This window comes from Neoarius graeffei, chromosome 17, assembly GCF_027579695.1.
Source record: "Neoarius graeffei isolate fNeoGra1 chromosome 17, fNeoGra1.pri, whole genome shotgun sequence".
NCBI classification, from domain to species: Eukaryota; Metazoa; Chordata; class Actinopteri; order Siluriformes; family Ariidae; genus Neoarius; species Neoarius graeffei.
In genome coordinates this window covers 1,061,455-1,085,183 of record NC_083585.1, presented here as the reverse complement: position 1 = coordinate 1,085,183, position 23,729 = coordinate 1,061,455, and the positions used below count along the sequence as shown (strand labels likewise).

Sequence of the window (23,729 nt, the reverse complement as noted above, 5' to 3'; positions counted from 1 at the left end):
TGCAAACAATGCCACTGTGGTAGCGGGGGCGTGGTCAAGCGCTGGTCTGTGACAGGAGGGTGGAGCCAGGGAAGGTGAGTGGCAGAATCGCTTCACCTGACTGTAATTAACCTGTGTTTGTGTGTTTTCCCAGTAACCGCTCCCTATTTAAGGAGGCAGAGAGAGAGGAGAGGGAGCGCAACCCGGGATCAGACGAGTGTGTGTGTGTGTGAATGAATTTACTTACACTGAAAAGTTGTAAAAATAAATCGCCTTGTCTGCCTCCAAACGTTGTCCTGCCATCCTCTGTGCTCCACCCACACTCGATACGCGCTACAGTGGTGCTGAAACCCGGGATTAAGGTGGAGCACCAACACAGCAGCCCCATGGAATCCTCCCCGTTCGCGGACTTGGTCCACGCCCTCGCCACGGCTCAGCAGAGCCAGCACCAGGCACTTGTCATGCTCCGAAAGGAGCAGGAGCGCCGCTTTGAAGCCCTGGTGCTGGCCCAGCAGGAAGATCGAGAGGCGTTCCTGCATCTCCTCGCGTCGGCGGGGTCCACCAGTGCCCCGGCCACGGGCCCATCTCCCCTCACCTTGACCAAGATGGGCCTGCAGGATGACCCCGAGGCTTTCATCACATTGTTTGAGCAGGTCGCCGATGCCTCGGGGTGGCCGATGGAGCAGTGCGCGGCGCGCCTCCTCCCCCTCCTGACGGGAGAGGCGCAGCTGGCCGCACTACAGCTCCCCGCCGACCGCAGGCTGGCCTACGCCGACCTTCGCAGGGCTGTCCTCCAGCGCGTGGGGGGCACGCCGGAGCAGCAGTGCCAGCGCTTCCGTGCGCTGCGGATGGAGGAAGTCGGCAGCCCGTTCGCGTTCGGCCAGCAGCTCCGGGACGCCTGCTGGCGGTGGCTGAGGGCCAAAGATCGCGACGCCGAGGGAATCATCGACCAGGTGGCGCTGGAACAGTTTATCGCCCGCTTACCAGCTGGAACTGCGGAGTGGGTCCAGTGCCACCTCCCGGTGTCGCTGGATCAGGCCGTAGGACTGGCGGAGGATCATCTGGTGGCTGTTCCGGCGGCAGGACAGCGGACGACATCATCTTCTTTCTCCTCTTCTCTCTCTCTTTCTCCCCCCCTCCTCCCGTGTCCCGTCCTCGCCCCATTCCCCCACCGCGGAGGCGGGGGCCGGCTCCACCCCAGCCGGCCCGCCACACCCGTGGTGCCCTCCCGTTTCTCCCTTCTGTGTCTGTCTCTCCCCCCCCTCAGGTGAGTGAGCCCCAGAACACAGCTGCAGAGGGAAGGCCCGGGCCGGTTTGCTGGCGCTGCGGGGAACCGGGCCACCTGCAGCAACAGTGTGCAGCGATGGAAGTGGGGGCGGTGGTGCGGATCCCCGACGCGCCAGAGGCTGCCCTCGATCGGGCCAGAGCGTATCGCATACCGGTAAGTGTACAAGGGGCTACATATCAGGCGTTGGTGGATTCAGGTTGCAATCAGACCTCGGGCCGCCAAAGCCTGGTGCAAGACGAGGCATTGGGGGGAGCACAAGGGGTGAAGGTGTTGTGTGTGCACGGGGATATTCACAGCTACCCATTGGTGTCGGTCCACATACATTTCAGAGGGGAGAAATCGATAGTGAAGGCGGCGGTTAATCCTCGCCTTACCCACTCTTTGATTTTGGGGACTGATTGGCCGGGATTTCGGGGTTTAATGGCACGCCTAGTAAAGAGTGGGTCCTGCCGGTTAACAGGGGAAGGTCCCGGTGTCGCTTTGGCTGGAGCTGCGGTCGCAGAGCCGTCTACGTCATCTCCGCGACAGAGTGAGGAGCCACCGGCCCCTCCTCTTTCTATTGGGGAATCCCTCGCGGATTTCCCACTGGAACAATCATGAGACGAGACTCTGCGACACGCGTTTGACCAAGTGAGAGTAATCGATGGTCAGACTCTCCAGCCAGGCGCCACCCCGTCCTTCCCCTATTTTTCCATTTTGAAGGATAGGTTATACCGAGTGACGCAAGACACTCCGACAAAAGAGCGAGTCACCCAATTGTTAATTCCAAAGAGCCGCCGGGAATTGGTATTTCAGGCGGCTCACTTTAATCCCATGGCTGGACACCTCGGGCAGGATACGACACTCGCCCGGATAATGGCCCGATTCTATTGGCCGGGGATTCGCGGCGACGTCCGTAAGTGGTGTACGGCGTGCCGCGAATGCCAGTTAGTAAATCCAGCGGCCATTCCAAAAGCGCCCTTGCGCCCCCTACCATTAATCGAGACCCCGTTTGAAAGAATTGGGATGGATCTTGTCGGGCCATTAGATCGGTCAACACGAGGGTACCGCTTTATATTGGTTCTGGTGGACTATGCAACGCGATACCCGGAAGCGGTGCCTCTTCGCAATATCTCAGCACGCAGTATTGCGGAGGCCCTCTTCCATGTCATCTCCCGGTTTGGAATCCCGAAAGAGATTCTGACTGACGAAGGCACCTCGTTTATGTCACGAACACTGAGCGAACTGTATGGGCTACTGGGTATTAAGCCGATCCGCACCAGCGTTTATCACCCACAGACGGACAGTTTAGTTGAATGGTTCAATCGCACCCTCAAGAATATTATCAAAAAATTCGTAAGTGAGGACGCACGTAACTGGGATAAGTGGCTCGAACCCTTGTTGTTTGCAGTGCGAGAGGTCCCCCAAGCCTCCACGGGGTTCTCCCCGTTTGAATTATTATATGGGCGTAAGCCGCGCGGCATCTTAGATGTACTGCGGGAAAATTGGGAGGAGGGACCTTCACCGAGCAAAAACGAAATTCAGTACGTTATGGATCTGCGTGCAAAACTCCACACACTCACCCCCCTAACTCAGGAGAATTTGTGGCAGGCCCAGGAACGGCAAGCCCGCCTGTACAACAAGGGCACGTGCCTTAGAGAGTTCACTCCGGGAGATAAGGTACTCGTCCTGTTGCCCACGTCGAGCTCGAAATTAATCGCCAGGTGGCAAGGACCCTTTGAGGTCACATGGCGAGTCGGGGACGTCGACTATGAGGTTAGGCGAACGGACAGGGAGGGGGCACTACGGATATACCACCTCAATCGGCTGAAACTCTGGAACGAGGAGGTCCCCATGGCGTTGGTGTCGGTAGTTCCGGAGAAGGCGGAGCTGGGGCCGGAGGTCCAAAAAGGGTCATTGGCATCACGTACCTCTCCGGTCCCCTGTGGAGACCACCTCTCCCCGACCCAACTCACGGAGGTTGCCCAGTTGCAGGCCGAGTTTTCGGATGTGTTCTCGCCCCTGCCCGGTCGCACTAACCTCATAGAACACCACATAGAGACGCCCCCGGGGGTGGTAGTGCGTAGCCGCCCTTATAGACTACCCGAACACAAAAAAAAGGTGGTTCGGGAAGAACTTCAGGCCATGCTCGAAATGGGCATCGTCGAGGAGTCCCACAGTGACTGGAGCAGCCCGGTGGTCTTGGTTCCCAAGGCCGACGGCTCGGTCCGGTTCTGTGTGGACTATAGAAAAGTCAACGCGGTGTCTAAATTCGACGCGTACCCAATGCCTCGTATTGATGAACTGCTCGATCGACTAGGCACGGCTCGCTTTTACTCGACACTGGATTTGACGAAGGGATATTGGCAGATCCCCTTGACTCCATTATCCCAGGAAAAAACGGCCTTTTCCACACCGTTCGGCTTACACCAGTTCGTCACACTTCCGTTTGGGCTGTTTGGGGCGCCCGCTACGTTTCAGCGGCTGATGGACCGGGTCCTCCGGCCCCACGCCACCTATGCGGCCGCTTACCTAGACGATATCATTTATAGTAATGATTGGCAGCGGCACCTACAACACCTGAGGGCCGTCCTTAGGTCGCTGAGGCGGGCAGGACTCACTGCCAACCCGAAGAAGTGTGCGATTGGCCGGGTGGAAGTACGGTATCTGGGCTTCCACTTGGGCAACGGGCAGGTGCGTCCCCAAATTAATAAGACAGCAGCGATTGCGGCCTGCCCGAGGCCCAAGACCAAAAAGGGGGTGAGACAGTTCCTGGGGCTGGCTGGCTACTATCGTAGGTTTATACCTAATTATTCGGACGTCACCATCCCGCTGACTGACCTCACTAAAAAGGGGGCGCCAGATCCGGTCCAGTGGACGGAGCAGTGCCAGCGGGCTTTCTCTGAGGTAAAGGCTGCACTGTGTGGGGGGCCACTTTTACACTCCCCTGACTTCTCTCTCCCTTTTTTGTTGCAGACTGATGCATCGGACAGAGGGCTGGGGTCCGTTTTGTCCCAGCAGGTGGAGGGGGAGGACCGCCCAGTCTTGTACATCAGCCGGAAGCTGTCAGTGCGTGAGGGGCGATACAGCACAATTGAGAAGGAGTGCCTGGCGATCAAGTGGGCGGTCCTCGCCCTCCATTACTACCTGCTGGGGCGCTCTTTCACCCTCTGTTTGGACCACGCGCCCCTCCAGTGGCTCCACCGCATGAAGGATGCCAATGCGCGGATCACCCGTTGGTATCTGGCACTCCAACCCTTCAACTTCAAGGTGGTCCACAGGCCGGGGGCGCAGATGGTCGTGGCGGACTTCCTCTCCCGTCAAGGGGGGGGGGGGGAGTCAGCTGCGGGCTGGAAGGGCGCCCGGCCTGAGTCGGGCGGTGGGGGTATGTGGCAGCGGGGGCGTGGTCAAGCGCCGGTCTGTGACAGGAGGGTGGAGCCAGGGAAGGTGAGTGGCAGAATCGCTTCACCTGACTGTAATTAACCTGTGTTTGTGTGTTTTCCCAGTAACTGCTCCCTATTTAAGGAGGCAGAGAGAGAGGAGAGGGAGCGCAACCCGGGATCAGACGAGTGTGTGTGTGTGAATGAATTTACTTACACTGAAAAGTTGTAAAAATAAATTGCCTTGTCTGCCTCCAAACGTTGTCCTGCCGTCCTCTGTGCTCCACCCACACTCGATACGCGCTACAGCCACAAAAAGAAAAGATTCATGCCGTTGTCATGATTCGTTGTCATGCCGACCGAGGCTGTTGTGTTTCCCTTGTGGTCTCGTCACTCGTCACTTCCGGAAGGGGCAGTGCTGAAGTAAGTAGCTCGAATACGTAGCTCAATAGGGTATACATGCACTAAGTAGTTCGGCAGAAATCGCATAATCTAGGTCGTGTAGCTCGATTCCGAGAAATCAAATTCGGTTCAATTTCAGCCGAATTAAGGTGTATACATGGCATTTTGAACTTCGATTTCAGTCGAGCAACGGCAGAAATTCGATTCTCTCTATGTGCATGTAAACGCACTGAGTGTAACACATCTCTCATAACCCGGGATGAAACAGTACCGTCGTGTGTGTGTGTGTATTATTTACCAGCTGGGGGGGTCCATATTGTGAAATACCGTGACCGAGGTCTTGAAAATACTGACCGAGGCCTCTGGGCCAAGGTCACAGTATTTCACGATACGGACCGACCTTAAGCTGGGAAATAATATATTTATTTTTTCATCTCATTATCTCTTGCCGCTTTATCCTGTTCTACAGGGTCGCAGGCAAGCTGGAGCCTATCCCAGCTGACTACGAAGTTCGAAATGTAAATGTAACAGCTTCATGAAAGTGCGTTGATGGTTACCATGGAAACCCCGTGTCTCCTGCACTGTGTTCCTCCCCTGAGTCACGCATGCGCTCATTCGCTTTTGTGTTCTTGGTCTCAGAGCCGCGCGCACCAAACAGAGACAGAATCAACGTTTGACATCATTAACAATGCACTTTTTATGGAGACGTTTTAATGTTATTCTTTATTTTTTATCCAGTTGAATATTTAGTGTACCAATGTATTTTCATCTCTTAAAAATGACCGAGGTCTGGACCGCGGGGGCCTCAGAGCTGGCTGCGGCCATGGAGATGAACAAGACGCTAATAGGAAGATAAGACAGTTCAATGACAAATGGAAGTTCGGGTGAGATTGGCTAGTTCATAGCAAAACCGAAAATACCATGTACTGCGAAGACTGTAGAAAGTCTGGCAAAGACAGGCACCAGTAATTTTAAACTCGAAACTATAAAGGACCACGAAAAGTCAAATGCACACATCGGTACTATAACATCAAAACAAGCGAAGACGGCTGGTCACTACAGGACAGCATTGCTTTCAGTCCCTGGCTGTCATGAAGTCGGCTGAGCTGGAGAGGATGGAGCTGCTGTTTAGAAACGTTCACGCGATTGGAAAGAAGTTGATCTCACCCTAGTAGGGATCGACCGATATGTTTTTTTCAGGGCCGATACCAATACCGATTATTATGGAATTGGGATGCTGATAACCGATATGTGCAACCGATAAATGTAAACATTATAATTCACATGAAATTAAACATAGCACACACTGACACAGACCTTCATATCCATGAAATGTATGTTTTATTGTAAAATTGAACATGAAATTTTGTGCAGGGAGATGCCAGCAGCATTTGTACAATAAAGTCAAACATTAGTTAGAATAAAATGAGAAATAAAATAAACATTCACCAATAAAAAATAAATCACTCCCTACTATATTACAGCTCACCATTTTCAGTGGAAAATAAATGAAAATACACTCTGGATTCTTTTACACTAAGAACTAAGTAAGACTTACCAACTTCAAGTAGTTTTTAAATAACAAATTAAGTGTAGGAAGCTGCCTGCAGCATTTTTTAAAAAGTAAAATCAAACATAAAGTCGGCTATCACTCCCTATTATGTAACAACTTAACAAGTAACCATCTACGGCTCTGCTCCTTTAAGAGTATATCACTTTCCGAATCAGAAGCGCTAGCGAGGAGAATCACTTGCGCAAGAATTATAAATACTCACATTACAGCGCAATGTGAAGTAGCATAAGAACATTTAAGTCGAGTTTAATTGATGTATTTCGTTCATTACCGTTTTTTCAAGCAAGTGTGCATCCACGACACAATTAATTACTGAGCCCACAACAAGCGTCCTGACAAACTCCCTATAGTATTACATAGCCTACTAGCACCATATCACACCTGGCTTGTTTAAATGTTCAAATAGCGCTTTATAAAGTTACCCAACATATACAAGTGCAATGCGCTTTCTGAGCACGAGTCACGTCATGAAGTTTACTCATCACCATAACAAACAGCCAGTAGGCTTGCGCTAGCCTACAGAACACAAACACTACGTTTTATTTCGTCTTCCCTTGACCACCTCTCTGTATGGCTGTCATTCTACTGTTCGAGTAGAACTACTGACACATTCACAACGTTTCCAGACGGGGATTTAAAAATGACTGCAGCCTACGTTATGCTGGGGACTGCTTACTATGGACATTACATGTAGTTTCAGCGAGACTAGTTGGTTGTAGGCTAATTCAAGTGCTTCCTTCCGTAAGCTAAGTTTGCCTGGCTACACAGATGCAAATGGACAATTTTAACGAGTAGTAGATGAAGAATGTAAACATATAATGATGTTGTGCTTTTGCAACTTGTGTGTTTGTGACTTATTGCGGCAAAAGCAGAGTGTCCTTACCTTGAAGTGGGATCTGCTTCTGCCCGAGTGCCCATACGGCCGCCTTGAAACGGTTCACAGCGGTTAGCTACGCGTGTTGATTGGCTGTATCCCGAGTGCCCGTATGGCCGCCTTGAAACAGTTCACAACAAATCAGATGTTGTGGTGGGCGGGACCGTGTTCTTGAACTCAGAGAGGTGAGTGCAGGAAAGGACGTGCAGTGACAGTCACGTTAGGAACGAAATGGCTGCAAAAAGGCATGTTATCGGCATATCGGTGGAAATTATGGCCGATACCGATAACCCTAAAAATGCAGAATATCGGCCCGATATATCGGCCAGGCTGATTATCGGTCAACCCCTACACCCTAGCTATCAACTTATGGCCTGCTGGAAGCCTCAGGTCACGAAGACCATTTTTCATGGACCATTCAGACTCATCTGATGATGAATGTAATAAGGACATTTAATGTTTCTCTCTACACATGTTCTCTCACACACACACACACACACACACACTATTAATAGATAGTACATAATATACATATCAAAACATCAAATGTTTTTCAATGATAAATGTTTTGAATTGGACTTTTAATATTAGAATCAGTTCAGTTGTACTGAATGTTATTTTTCATATCATACGATATTTCATATTGTAAGGGGCTTGAATTTGAGTTCAATAAACAGAATACTCTGTTTATATTTTTGTCTGAACTGGTTGCATGTTTTCATATAGGGAGCGACCTTAACAGCACTGAATACTTGAGTGCTACTGTAGAGATACATTATACGCTGCCATTCATAATTAAATCTAGATCTTCTGAACTTTAACATATCATGGTGAATAAAAAACTTCGATTTCCTGGCAACAAAATTGTGGCTAGTGAAAAGGCTGAATGGCTAGTGACTCAGGAAAACCACTAGCCACAGTGGCCGGTGAGCAAAAAAGTTAATGTAAAGCCAGATATATACTGTGTGTGCTGTATATGTGTGTATATATATATGTGTGTGTGTGTGTGTATATATATATATATATATATATCTCAAATTTTCATAACCTTTCTGACCCATCTTTACCAAGGATGCCAATACTTCTGAATCTGACTGCATGCACATAGTATAATTGATACCGATAATGTTTTTTTCACTGAAATGAATGAGCTGTGATGTGTTTTTGTTCCTTCAGCTGAGCGAGCACTGGAAAGCGTCCCAGCTGTTGAGACAGCTGCAGTTGGGGACAGCAGTCCAGTTGTGGTTCCAGTTTCAGCTGCAAAAGAACTTCCAGCTACAACTGATGCAGTGCCTCCTACAGCTGTCTCACCTGTGAGTGAAGTTCAGCCAGACAAGGACACGACAGTAAGAAGAAAACACGAGTAATGAGTCGTAATAATAATAATAAAAGAAGAAGAAGAATGAGTTCCTCTGTGTCCAGGATGGACCCACATCACCATCTGCTGGGAAAAGGCTGACCATCTACATGTTGGAATCATGTCCTGTAGATGAACAAGTCCAGATGGCGCGTGAGTTTCATACTCATACACGCATAAAAAACACACACCAACATCTGGCTCATACACAGTCCTGCTCTGCAGCTCAGCGTATAATCCACTGTTTGTTTTTGGGTTTTTTGTGGCCACTGCCTCAAAGAGGCGAAGCGAGGCAGTATTGGAACAAGGAGACCAATTGACTAATAAACAAGTCTGTTCCTCTGACAAAGACAGAATTCATCATTGGACCATCAGATTAAAACACTGATGTGCTCCTGTCTGAGCTTTCCAGGCTCCACTCTTCTGTTTCTTTAAGAGTCAAAGCATGTCAGGACTTTGGACACACATTTTCAACAGGTTCCTTTGATTCAATTAATGCCCTGCTCATACCGTCTGGTGTTTGTCACATTCAAAAATGTCTTAATATACCTTTCCTTTGAACCCTCAAAACAGGGCACCCTCAAAAACCAACTTTTCCACTGATTGCCCATCATGTGACACAAATAGTGACATAAAGGATTTATATAAAATGTAGGCTGCAGGGCACGGATGTAGATTGCCTCCTTAACACCACACTCAAACCACCTGGGGTCTCTGTCTAGCACTTTAACGTCCTCAATGTTGACACTGTGGTCAGTACAGGCCTTGAGTATGTAGTATGGCACCTCAAACAGGGGTTCAGGGAGCATAGGCATCCTAGCTCAGTCAACTCCTCTGAGGTGTCATACCACATACACAAGGCTTGTCCTGACCACAGCGTCAACATTGAGGACGTTAAAGTGCTAGACACGGACCCCAGGTGGTTTGAGCGTGGTGTTAAGAAGGCACTCTACATCCATGTCCTGCAGCTGACCCTCAGTAGAGAGGGGGAGGAGATACCAACTTCCGGAGATCTACACTAAGCTTGTCAGAGCGCATGTGTGCACTGACATCACTACTTAGCCCAGTTCATCACAGCTGAAAAAGGATCCAGCTGGATCCGAAAATTCCCAAGTGAGTTTTCATTTCTTTGTGTTGTGATCAAAATTAAAATAATAATAATTTAAATTCTAAACTGTATGAGGTTCAGTGTGGTGAAGAAGCAGTTGTACACATATAGGCCAGCAATGTCATACTCAGGCCATGATTACTGCAATACTACTGCAATAATTCCATTTACTATATTGTACTGGAAACAACACAGCCAAAAAGGGTTCATGGTGACTGATTTATCTTCAATAGTGTTTTTTCTTTTTTTTAAAGTAAAGTTTAGCGTCTGAATAGTTCAGTCAGGAGAGCATTAGACTTCTCATCCATTGCCTTCTTGGATGGAAATGTAAAAACTTGGATGAAAACCCGATTAGAAGGCATTCACCTTCTCTGATCCAGCCGCTGCTTCAACTCATCCTTTCGTTGTGACATGCTCAAGTACAGAGAGTCTGTTTTGAGGAAAGGTTAGAAAATTGGTTCGATTTTGATGGCATGGTCAAAAGTGTTCTTCTTTGAAAAGAATGCAATTACAATACTTCAACAAAATAGTCTATGGTTCAAACATTCCCAATTTAGGACATGATTCAGCCAGCCCACTGAAACCTGTGTTCTGAAAACTTTTCCAGCAGTATTTTGAGGCATTTTATTTTCAACAATCCCAATGGACAAATTTTGAAAACATATTACATGAAAGAGCCACTTTTATCCAGGGTGACATATAACAGATCCAGGAAAGCAGCTGGGGGTTTGGTGCCTTGCTTAAGGGTACTTCAGCCATTCCTGCTGATACAGAGACCCAAACCAGCAACCTTTTCATTCAAAAGTTGCCTCTCTAACCATTGGGCCATGACATCCCCTATTATGCTAGCTTGTTAAGTTATAAAGGGGAATTCGGTGAAAGAATTGTTAGCAGAGCAATCTCATGTTTTGCAGGAGCTTGTCAAAATCCTGGATAGTCATCATCCACCTGAAAGTCCCTGCATTTGACTGTGCAAAAAGCCCAACACCATTCTGTTAACACATCTAGATGTACCATAAATATCAGGAAACAAAAGCTGAAATTTTGACCTATCATATCTTCATCTTTTGACCTCAAACACAAATGTCTTCAGTGTGTGGCAAAAAAGCAACAGAATTGGCCTTGCTGTTCCAGTACTTTTGGCTTTGCAGCTGGAAATACTGTCAGAGCTGTTACTATCAAAAATGAAGTACTACATTCTGAGCAGCACTATGATATATAAGCAGCTTTGAGAGTTGTGTGGTGGTGTAGTAGTGAGCACTGTTGCCACACAGCAAAATGGTTCCAGATTCGAACTTCATGGCTAGCGGGGGACTTTGTGTGAAGTTTGCATGTTGTCTGTGTGGAATTCCTCTGGGTGCTTCAGTTTCCTTCCACAGTTCAAAGACATGCAGATGAGGTAATAATAATCAGCCGATGGTGTTGCATAAGCCAGTGCATATTTAGTGCTAGTCCCAACCCTGGGTATAATGAGGAGGGTTGCATCTGGTGTTGGGGGGGAAGCTATGCTGAATGAAATATGAGGCTCCTAAACTGATCTACTGGGGTGACCCCTAATGGGGGCAGCTGAAAGAAGTAGACTCTACTTAATTTTATTGATCTGTTTAAAGGAAATGATTAAAGGGGCCAGCTCACTCTTCCCAAAATCCAATTTGTTGTTGTATTGTTTTATTTTGAAAGCAGATGATCACTACATGCTAGCTCTCTTTGCAGCAAAATGTCCGCAAATTCACTGTTAGTCATCCTTTCAATACCGATCTCAAACTTTTCTACGTCTATGTGTCTTACGTGGAATCTTTGAACAAGTTATACCTTTATCATTTCTTTCTTTCGTGGGCACCCACATGATGGCCAAGACCAGTTCGGGTCTATTACTGCGAAATGCAAACACCATTTATTTATAATTATTTTAAATTGAGCAATACGTAGTGACATTTAAAAATATAAATAAAGCTTAGATTTGTGAGGAACAAAGGAGAATTATGGATCAGAAAGACCGACAGTAAAACACATGACAGGCTGATCTGTCATGATATCCAGTTTCATTGAGTTGGACAAACACAGATTTCTTTCATGTTGTCTCTAAAAAAAAAAAAATTTATATAAAATCAGTGGCGGCTCCTGAATTTTTTTTCGGGGGGGGGGCAATTTTCCCCCGTTATGTCTACACGGACCATAAATGTCCACAGGACTGAAGTAAATTGACCTAGGTAGCAAATCAATTGGCCGAACTTGTTTTTGCCTGGTAAATTCAGATATCAATATAGACAATATCTCTTCTCTCCACTAGGTGGCAACACTAAACAAGTTAAAGGTGGCAAACTAAGGTAGCCTAGTAAACTAGACCCACCCGCCTAGCGGCCAAAAATATTTTTGCCTACGAGTGGCAAATATTCACATTTAGTCTGGCTTGCCAGGCTAAAACTAAGGAAGATTCATTGTGAAGCCTTCAAAGCAAAACATTTGGCATCACAATCAATTAATATTACATTACTCATTTATTTTCTCATATTTTTCCAGTATTCTATAATAAGTAGACACAAATTCTTAATTATAAACATATTCTAATTTCTTCATTCTAAAGAATGCAATTAAAGTGGCAGGATATAAATCCAAAACAAGTGTTTATTTAAGTTTTGAAAAAGATGAAGAAAAGCATAACCATCAAACAAACGTGCAGCTTAATTATGTGTTTTTTTTTTATATGGAATTGCACCATTTTAACAACAAATAATAATTCTAAATAAATTCTGCAGTTTTTTTCCCCAAGAATTCCTCCAGAAAGCCATGCCTTAAAAGGAAATTTAAAGTATTACAAGCATGCCAATGAACACAAAAGGCTTTAGTTATTTAGCTATATACCGGTACACACTGTTACACAAGGTTTTGTAGTCAGTGCAACTTGGCTTAACAAGTTGGAAAAAAGGTAAGGTGCTGCTGGCTCCACTGAACACATACTGTACAATATATAAAAACTGAAAATATGCTTAATTTACACCAAATCAGAGAGAACTTGAGGCTACTGAAATATTCTAAGCATGGCAATGTTAAACTGCCATTGGTAAAACAACTGCCATTGGTAACATACACACACACACAAACTTTTGCCTAGTAAATTCAAATATCAGATATCACTGTACCGTCTGCTGTGCTACTTCCAGGGTGGAAGAGAACGCAAGGGTAGCAAAAAAGAGCATTGACTACATCACAGCCAGCTAGCCAAGTTTTCTGGTGGTACCAGTTCTTGTTAAAACCTCTTGAGTAGGTCTTCTCCCCCTTCGTAGACACTTGCTTGATGTTTAAATTCGGTCTAGGAGGTCCTAGCTGTTTGATTGCCGTTTTCTCCTCATTGGTACGACGACTAAAGGGAACTTCTTTCAGAGACGCTATTGTATTGTTGCACTCAACACTCGCCATCTTCATAGAATGTTCACACATTTCCTGCACAAGTTGCGTTTTCCAGCCCAAAATTATGTTCAAAACCCACCAAAAAGCACTTAAAACTGCCCAATCTGGCAACACTTGTGCGGTGCAACAGGCGTATGATGTAAGCACGCTGCTTGTGCAAGCACATAAAACCTAATAGAAAATGCATTGGGAGCATGATTTTCGAAAAAAACGTACGTACCCTTGGTGTCAATGGGAGATTTTGGGGCAAATCTGAACCTGACAGAAATCGCCCCAAAAGGGCATGGCTACACCAGGCGCGACCTTAGCCTGATTGGACAATGACATTACTGTTGCCGTGGTAGTAGGAGTAGATAAAAAAAAAAATCTCCCTCCCTGTTTGGGAGTGTGTTGCCCAAATCGCCCCTATTAACGAGCCGCCAGTGATATATATACTGTATATGCTCATCGACACTCCCGTTTGACATATTGAGTGTGATCACAAACTCTCTGTCACATATTTTTCATTACTGCTAAGCATTATTTCAGTGTTAAAACACCTACTTTCATTTCATTCCTATTTTCATTGATGTAGTCGAGAACACAATGTAAGTAGCAGCTAAACAGTAAATAGCTTGTGGCTTATCTAGTTATTATGGGATATCTGTGACTGTACCTGAAAAACTAAAGCTAATTTAAAAACTAAACCAAAATTCCATAAAATGAAGCTAAACCTACTGATACACTTGTAAATGAATGAGAAACTCAGCTGAAATTTAAAAAAAAACTTAACAACTAAAAAACAAAAAAATAATGAAAATTTCAAATCTATAATAATTCTGGTGAGGACACTGTGTAAAATATAAATAATAATAGAATGTGTTGGTTTTTAAATCATGGAAACCCTCTCTTTCATTGAAAACAGTCCAAAGACAACATATCAAATGTTGAAACTGAGAAATTTTATTGTTGTTTGAAAAATATATGCTAATTTTAAATTCAATGCCAGGAACACATTTCAAAAAGTTGGGACAGGCATGTTTACCACTGTGCTGCATCACCTCTACTTTTAAAAACACTCTGTAAATGTTTGAGAACTGAGGAGACCAAGTGCTATAGTTTTGAAAGAGAAATGTTGTCCCATTCTTGCCTGATTATAGGATTTCAGTTGCTCAAGAGTTTGGAGTCTCCTTTATCATATTTTGCATTTCATAATGCACCAACTGTTTTCATTGGGAGACAGGTCTGGACTGCAGGCAGGCCAGTTTAGCACCACGACTCTTTTATTACAGAGCCATATAGTTGTAATGTGTGCAGAATGCAGTTTGACATTGTCTTGCTAAAATAAGTAAGGCCTTCCCTGAACAAGACATTGGTAGTGTGTTGCCCTAAAACCTGTATGTGTCATTCAGTGTTAATGCTGCCTTCCCAGATGTGCAAGCTACCTATGCCATGTGCATGAATGTGCCCCCCCCCACCATCACAGATGCTGCCTATTGAACTTTGTGCTATTAACAAACTGGATAGATGGTCCATCTCATCTTTAGCCTGGAGGATGCAGCAAAAATAATTTTGCATTTTGATTCATCAGACCACAGGACAGTTTTCCACTTCGCCTCAGTCCATTGTAAATGAGCTCAGGTACAGAGAAGGTGGTGGTGGGTCTGAATATTGTTTATACAGTGGGGCAAAAAAGTATTTAGTCAGCCACCAATTGTGCAAGTTCTCCCACTTAAAAAGATGAGAGAGGCTTGTAATTTTCATCATACCTGTAGGTACACTTCAACTATGAGAGACAGAATGGGGGGAAAGAATCCAGGAAATCACATTGTAGGATTTTTAATGAATTAATTGGTAAATTCCTCGGTAAAATAAGTATTTGGTCACCTACAAACAAGCAAGATTTCTGGCTCTCACAGACCTGTAACTTCTTCTTTAAGAGGCTCCTCTGTCCCTCACTTGTTACCTGTATTAATGACACCTGTTTGAACTGGTTATCAGTATAAAAGACACCTGTCCACAACCTCAAACAGTCACACTCCAAACTCCACTATGGCCAAGACCAAAGAGCTGTCAAAGGACACCAGAAACAAAACGGTAGACCTGCACCAGGCTGGGGAGACTGAATCTGCAATAGGTAAGCAGCTTGGTGTGAAGAAATCAACTGTGGGAGCAATTATTAGAAAATGGAAGACATACAAGACCACTGATAATCTCCCTCGATCTGGGGCTCCACGCAAGAGCTCACCCTGTGGGGTCAAAATGATCACAAGAACGGTGAGCAAAAATCCCAGAACCACACGGGGGGGACCTAGTGAATGACCTGCAGAGAGCTGGGACCAAAGTAACAAAGGCTACCATCAGTAACACACTACGCCGCCAGGGACTCAAATCCTGCAGTGCCAGACGTGTCCCCCTGCTTAAGCCAGTACATGTCCAGGCCCATCTGAAGTTTGCTAGAGAGCATTTGGATGATCCAGAAGAGGATTGGGAGAATGTCATATGGTCAGATGAAACCAAAATAGAACATTTTGGTAAAAACTCAACTTGTCGTGTTTGGAGGAGAAAGAATGCTGAGTTGCATCCAAAGAACACCATACCTACTGTGAAGCATGGGGGTGGAAACATCATGCTTTGGGGCTGTTTTTCTGCAAAGGGACCAGGACGACTGATCCGTGTAAAGGAAAGAATGAATGGGGCCATGCATCGTGAGGTTTTGAGTGAAAACCTCCTTCCATCAGCAAGGGCATTGAAGATGAAACGTGGCTGGGTCTTTCAGCATGACAATGATCCCAAACACACTGCCTGGGCAACGAAGGAGTGGCTTCGTAAGAAGCATTTCAAGGTCCTGGAGTGGCCTAGCCAGTCTCCAGTTCTCAACCCCATAGAAAATCTTTGGAGGGAGTTGAATGTCTGTGTTGCCTAGCAACGGCCCCAAAACATCACTGCTCTAGAGGAGATCTGCATGGAGGAATGGGCCAAAATACCAGCAACAGTGTGTGAAAACCTTGTGAAGACTTACAGAAAACGTTTGACCTCTGTCATTGCCAACAAAGGGTATATAACAAAGTATTGAGATGAACTTTTGTTATTGACCAAATACATATTTTCCGCCATAATTTGCAAATAAATTCTTTAAAAATCAGACAATGTGATTTTCTAGATTTTTTTTTTTCATTTTGTCTCTCATAGTTGAGGTATACCTATGATGAAAGTTACAGGCCTCTCTCATCTTTTTAAGTGGGAGAACTTGCACAATTGGTGACTGACTAAATACTTTTTTGCCCCACTGTATATGGTTTTAACTTCCATTCATGGATGCATTGATGAACTATGTTCACAGACAGTGGTTTTCAGAAGTGTTCCTGAGCCCATGTAGTGATTTTCACTACAGAATCGTGTCTGTTTTTAATGCAGTGCCACCTGAGGGCTCAAGGATCATGGAGCATCCATGATTAGTTATTGTCCTTGTCCCGTGCATACAGAGATTACTTTGGATTCTCTGAATCTTTTAATGACATTATGTCCAGTAAATGATGTGGTCCCTAAATTCTTTGCAATTTTATATTGAAAGTTATTGTAGCACTATTTGTCTTTCACAGACTGGCGAACCCCTCCCCATCTTTACTTCTGAGAGACTCCGCCTTTCTGGTATGCTCTTTTAATACCCACTTTAATACCCACCTGTTTCCAGTTAACCTAATTAGTTGTGAGATGTGCCAGCAGTTTTTTTTTAGCATTACACAATTTTTCCATTCTTTTTTTACACAATCTCAACTTTGTTTGAATTGCGTTGTTGACTTTCCATTCAAAATGATCATGATTTTAAAAAAAATACAATAATACAATTTCAATATTTTACATGTTGCCTTTGAGGGCGGCACAGTGGTGTAGTGGTTAGCGCTGTCGTCTTGCAGCAAGAAGGTCTGGGTTTGAGCCCCGTGGCCAGCGAGGGCCTTTCTGTGTGGAGTTTGCATGTTCTCCCCGTGTCTGCATGGGTTTCCTCCGGGTGCTCCGGTTTCCCCCACAGTCCAAAGACATGCAGGTTAGGTTAACTGGTGACTCTAAATTGACCGTAGGTGTGAATGTGAGTGTGAATGGTTGTCTGTGTCTATGTGTCAGCCCTGTGATGACCTGGCGATTTGTCCAGGGTATACCCCGCCTTTCGCCTGTAGTCAGCTGGGATAGGCTCCAGCTTGCCTGCAACCCTGTAGAAGGATAAAGCGGCTAGAGATAATGAGATGAGACATGTTGTCTTTGTACTATTTTCAATGAATTACATTGTTTCTGTGATTTGCAAAATTTTGCATCCTGTTTTTATGAACATTTTACACAGCGTTCCAAGTTTTTGGTACCAGGGTTGTACAGAAACCTGTGATTTGCCTTGCAGTTGTCAGAGCTGCTGTTATAGAAAATTAATCAGCACCAAGTAACCTCAGCTCTTGACTGAAGAATTCAGTAAAACAATCAAATTTCATTCAGTTTAAAGAAATGCTGAAATGACAGATTTTGTTCTCTGCATTGGATCAGACATCTCGTCTTGGAATTGCAGCCGTTGAAAACTTATTCATATTTTTTGCTTCCAAAATAAACAATAGGGCATTTGTCCCCTATTTTTTGTTCAACAGCACAATTCAAGGATACAAACCAACAGTTGTCTCTGTATAACTCATAAAAGGCAACTTACTACCACTTTTTCATTGTTTTCAACACTACTTATAAAACGAAGGGGCAATAGAATTCAATGACTATGAAAAATGACTACACATCATATTATTCAGTGCAAATTAATCCCAGTGAATATGTTCTGAGAAAAGATGATTTTAATGATGTATTGTTGGATAAACACTTTGGGAAGTGGGAGTGTACAAATATGCTTGCTTTATGCAAATGTATGTGGTCAGGTCGGGAAGGATAAGGCTGGACACATCAAAAATTATTTTTGAGGGTATTTTATTTCCCCATTTTTTTTCTAAATGTTTTGAGCATGTGTTTGATTTTTGTAGAATATAGTAAATTGAATTATTTCAGTAGTCGTAAATCATGGCCTGAGCATGACATTGCTGGCCTATTTGTGTACAACTGCCTATTCACCACACTGAACCTCATAAACAGTTTAGAATTTAAATTATTTTTTTCTTTTTTGATCTCAACACAAAGAAATGAATTATTTTGTAATTCAAGGACTTGAATTTGAATTATGTTTTTCATGGATGACTTCAGAGCCTTCATGGATGACATGACTATTACAACAAAGTCTGTTCCTGAAGGAAGATGGATGCTGGAGGACATTGGCAGACTGATGACATGGTTGAAGATGAAGTTTAAGCCATCCGTCTAGCAGCCTGGTTTTAAAGAAAGACAAAGTTCAGGACTGCTTCAGATTCAGGATAGATGGTGAAGACATTCCGACGGTTGCTCCAGTGCTTTTCAATGCTGAACCTCGTCATTGTTATGCTCGACTATCTGTTTGCCGCCATGCCCCCGTCCTGGTGCCAAACGTTTAAGCGTGAGCTTTGCTTTTCTCGAGGCCCAGGCAACAGGAGCTAAGCACTCCTTTTGTGGTTTCTGTAGCGTAGTGGATATCACGTTTGGCGAACATGCAAAAGGTCCCTGGGGCAAAACCAGTGCTTGTTTTCTTGGACTGAGAAGTGAATAAACATCGAGCTGTCATCTCCGCTCAGCCCGTGACTTTTAGAACAACCTGAAAAACCTTCAGGTATTTTCTGCTCTGTTGTGGTTATCCTTTTCCCCTAACAAGCGAACGGAGGCGCCTGAGAAACCTGGCAGGTCCGTGCTTTGCTTTCATAAATGTCCAGGTGTCTTGAAATCGGGTACTCTCGAAACAGCCAGAAAGACCGACCCTTGTCAGGACTGGACAACTTTTGGTAGATTAGCAGTTGTCATGTTCTCCTCCGTGCAAACGGTCATCAGGACAAAACCTGGTTGGAATGATTTCCCTGCCTTTCTGGTTTTCCTTCAAGGGAGATAACAGCTGCTGTAAAAAACAAACAAACAAGCATTCTCTACATTTCCGCTGGCTGCGGAAGCATGGAAATTGCAATTCATCATAAGGAGGTGGTATTCTCAAATACAACGTCCTTCCTCGTTTAGGGAGTGGTGTCAAATCAACAGGGCTGCACACAGCATCAGAACTCAGCAAAATGGCACTGACTTTTGATCATGTATCAACAAGTATTTGCTTTAGACCATCCAACATGTAGACACTTTTGCTTGTTAAATCTAAAACAGTGACTGTACAGTTTCCCGTTTGTGGAAAAAGTAGCATGTCGCCAACAAAAGAAAATCATGCTCGTGGACTTCATGTTTTTTCACAGGACAAGTTGGCCCAGGTGAAAACTGACATCATTCAGCCCTGTGAACAGCTACTGACACTGCTAGTGGAAAGCAGAAGGAGCAACCCTCAGTCACATCCAAACAAGGTAGTGACAGACAACTGATTCCTTCCCAGTGTTTTGTCCCAGTGACTTTCATTGCAGCAATGAAATATTGGCATGAAAGGACATGCCTTGGCCAGGAATCAAACCCAGGTTACCCGCTTGGAAGGCGGCTACACTAATCACAATCCAGCCAACACTTACACTGGGGACAAGTGCTTAAGTGGGATTGCTTCTAGTGTTGTGGCCCAGGCAACAGCAAATCAGCATGCTTGCTGCAGTTACTGTAGTGCAGTGGTTATCACATTTGTCTCACACGTGAAAGGGTCCTGTTTGAAACCAGGCAGAAACAGTGCTTGATTTCTTGGACTGAGAAGTAAATAAACATTGAGCTGTCGTCACTGCTCTGTCTGTGACTTTTGGAACAACCGAGAACCTGACAAACCTTCTGGTATTTTTTCCCCTGTCCCCAAAAACCAATCGTCTTACCGAACTGGGAATCATATTAAACCCATCGTGTTGTTGCACTAATGCAAGCACACAGTTGTTTTCTATCCCAGTGGCCACTGAAAGTGCAGTCATGTTATGTTTCTCTCCTCAATCATTTAAAGAGGGACTTGATCTTATATTCAATCTATTTTCTCTACCCAACTCCATCTGTTGGTTACACAATGCTCTACAATTACCAGGAGAGATGGAAACAGTTTCAAAGAACTTTCTGTTTCTCCAGTGAACAAAAATATAAATGCAACACCGAAGATTTAGAAACATTTTATGAACCTATGGTTTAATCTAGTGTTGTAGAACTCGAGACTGATCTCAAGACCACTTTTTGAAGGTTTCGGTCACATCTCGGAATTGACCACATTTTTACTCAATCTTGTCTTGGTCTCAGACACAGAGGACTCGAGATGTTATCTCAAGACTGGTCAAGACCACAACTCTGGGGATTTCACTAAAATTCCTGTGCACTGTCTGATTTATGTGTTAACATCGTTATTGTGATTGGGTGTAAAATTTCCTGCTTCAAATGTGACCAATAACATGACTCATTGTGATGTGTTTCGACAAGGAAACACATTGCAAACCGTAATGGGGAAGAAAAAAATAGGTACCCTATAGGTCCATGTGGCTACTGCTTACAAATAAAATAGTTTTCTGATCCCATGTCCATACAGTAAATATAGCATATATTGAGGTTTTTCACCTGATGTCACAGGGTCACGTGACGCCCCGTTGTCCGCCATTTTGGAGGTCAAGCTACATACTAACGCTACAGACAGAGAGGGAGAACCAGCTTGGAAAAAAATGTGTTACAGACACCTAGAATAGATTAATTTGTCAGTAAGCACTCTATAAATAACCATGGTGTTTGCCTGTTGTGCTGTGGGCTGCCACAACAGACAGGGACAGCGTGCAGGACGCTCCTTTTACCGGTTTCCTACTGACCCAGACAAGAGGGCCAAATGGATTGCAGCTGTGAAGAGACAGGATTGGGAGCCAACAGAGTACTCCAGACTTTGCAGTGATCATTTCATTTCAGGTTAGTTTATCAGTCAACGCAATTTTGATAAAATATATAGCAAAAAGTAAATGGGTCAGTGTTTGTTAACCCATCTGAGCAGTGAAACAAGGCAGTGTTAATTTGTCTAGGGTTGCATGTAGCAGACATTTTGTTCTCCTGTTTGTCATGTATTATTTTCCTTTTGATGAATAAAGTTTATAAATACTACTTATATCACTTACTTTTGAAAGTTTTGATAAATTCAAAAAGCAGCCCAACTTGTTTGTCTTGTAATCCTTTAATTAAGCCAGCCTTACAAAAAGTTTTTCATAACATGACCTGTTGAATAAAATCATTAGGAAGGGAAGAAATATTTTATCTTAGTTGAATTTTTTTATATTTAAAAAATATATATATTTCACTGATAATAAGGCATGCATATAAATGCAAATACATGTTAAGTTGAAAGAAATATTAATATGCACAGGTGGAAAAAACTGTAAGACTTGTCAATTTATTCATAACTGGAAGAAAATCAACATTCCCCCCAAAAAATGAAAATAGGCAAATTTCTCCAAATTTTGAACAAGAGTAGAGTAAAAGTATTCAGGGAGAAACATATAAAGTAATATGTTGTTTAAATGTCAGCTTTATCTTGTTTGTATATTTACTCACATGCAAAGAAATTATTTGTAGAGAAAACAATCATTACAATTACTCATTTTAAGTACATTATAATTATTTTGGAATTCACTTGAATTATTCCAGCATTGATCTTGAATGAAAAATATGTTTTTATTTTATGGTAATCTTATGTTTAAGATTTATTTTGTTAATTTTAGGAGCAAGGAGTAACCACCCCCTCTCCCCAGATTTTGTTCCCAGTGTCTTCCAACACACCTCATCACCTGTGAAGCGAAAAGGGCAGCAGTCTCTGGAGTCATTTCAGCATCGACAGGCCATGAAGTCCAGAAAGAGAGAGGAAGAATCCCGTAGATCAGCTGCACAAGCTCTCCTGGATCTAACCTCAGGCCTGAACATTCCAGTAAAGGACTTGGAATTAGAGAATACTACTGAGGCAGATGTTGAACGAACATTTGAAACCTCAAACAGTGTATGCACACAGACTGACTTGTCCATGGACCATATTTCTGCTATGGAACTTGAGCTCCAAAACTTGAGGGATGAAACTAGAGACATAATGGCCGACAAGTCAAGACAGTTTCTACAAAAGTCTTCCTTTGAAAACAATGATGAGAAAGTCAGGGTGTTTACAGGGTTGCCTTCTTTCACTGTTCTAATGATATTTTATGATGTTGTCAAAGTTTGTTTAAAAGATATCCCTACAATGATGTGTTTTCAACAATTTCTTCTTGCATGCATGCGGCTCAGGTTAAACTTAACAGTACAGTTTTTAGGTTACATGTTTGGTGTCAGCACCTCAACTGTATCTCGTGTGTTCATGAATGTTATTAATATTATGAATGTGAGGTTAGTCCCATTAATGGTATCATGGCCTGAACGTGAGCAACTGCGCAAAACCCTTCCAATGACATTTCGTCAAACTTTTAAGCACTGTGTATGTATTATTGATTGTTTTGAAGTTTTTATTGAACAACCAAGGGATTTAAAGGCAAGGGCACAAACATATTCCTCATACAAGTCACACAATACAATGAAATATCTTATAGCTATTGCACCACAAGGGGCTATTACATTTATATCAAAGGGTTGGGGTGGGCGTACATCAGATGTACATATTACTGGCAGGGGTGTAGTGGTAAAAAAAGAGGTGGGTAAACTATAAATTTTGGGATCGGGGAACCACGACGTTGTAAGGGCCAATTCATAGTCGACGCAAGCATGACGCAAGGATGCTACAATGCGTATTGTATGATACAACTTTTCTGACACATAGGAGTGTGTGTGTGTGTGCATGACAGTGCATGTGTGTGTGTATATGACAGAGTGTTTGTGAATGTGCATGTGTGTACTTGTGTGTGAGTGCATGTATGTATGTGTGAGACAAGGGTTCCCTGAGGTCTCTACTCTATATCATTCATAAAACAAGATACACAATAAGTATGTTTGAGGTTTATTAAATCTTAATAAAGAGAAATATAATGTCAGTGTGAAAGAATGGCAAATTACACATACCAACAGTAGGCCATATGAAATCCATAAGCTGACAGATATATCACAGCAGTAGACCTTGCACTAGAAGAATGTTAACTTTTGTATGTGTGTGTATGAAAGTGTTTGTGTGTGAGTGTGAATGTGCATGTGTGTTTACTTGTGTGCATGTGTGAGTGAGTCCAAGCATTTGTGTGTGTGTGTGTGTGTGTGTGACACCAAGTAGAGTGGTGTTTATGAAATCTAAATAATCAATAAAGAGAGAAAAATAAAGACTGTGTAAGAATGGCAAATTACACATACTTTCAGTCCAGATGTGTGGATGGCATCTGATGCTTTCTGATACTGTCTCAGTTTCCTCTGCCTC

The 23,729-nt window shown here is 44.0% G+C and overlaps 1 long non-coding RNA gene across 1 annotated transcript; it reads left to right on the top strand.

The window, feature by feature from the left end:
* The first annotated feature begins 8,903 nt into the window (after positions 1-8,903).
* Positions 8,904-22,294, top strand: LOC132901304 (uncharacterized). The gene is made up of 3 exons (XR_009656836.1): positions 8,904-8,985; positions 21,129-21,268; positions 22,072-22,294. It is a non-coding gene; the product is annotated as an uncharacterized LOC132901304 (long non-coding RNA).
* Positions 22,295-23,729: the final 1,435 nt, after the last annotated feature.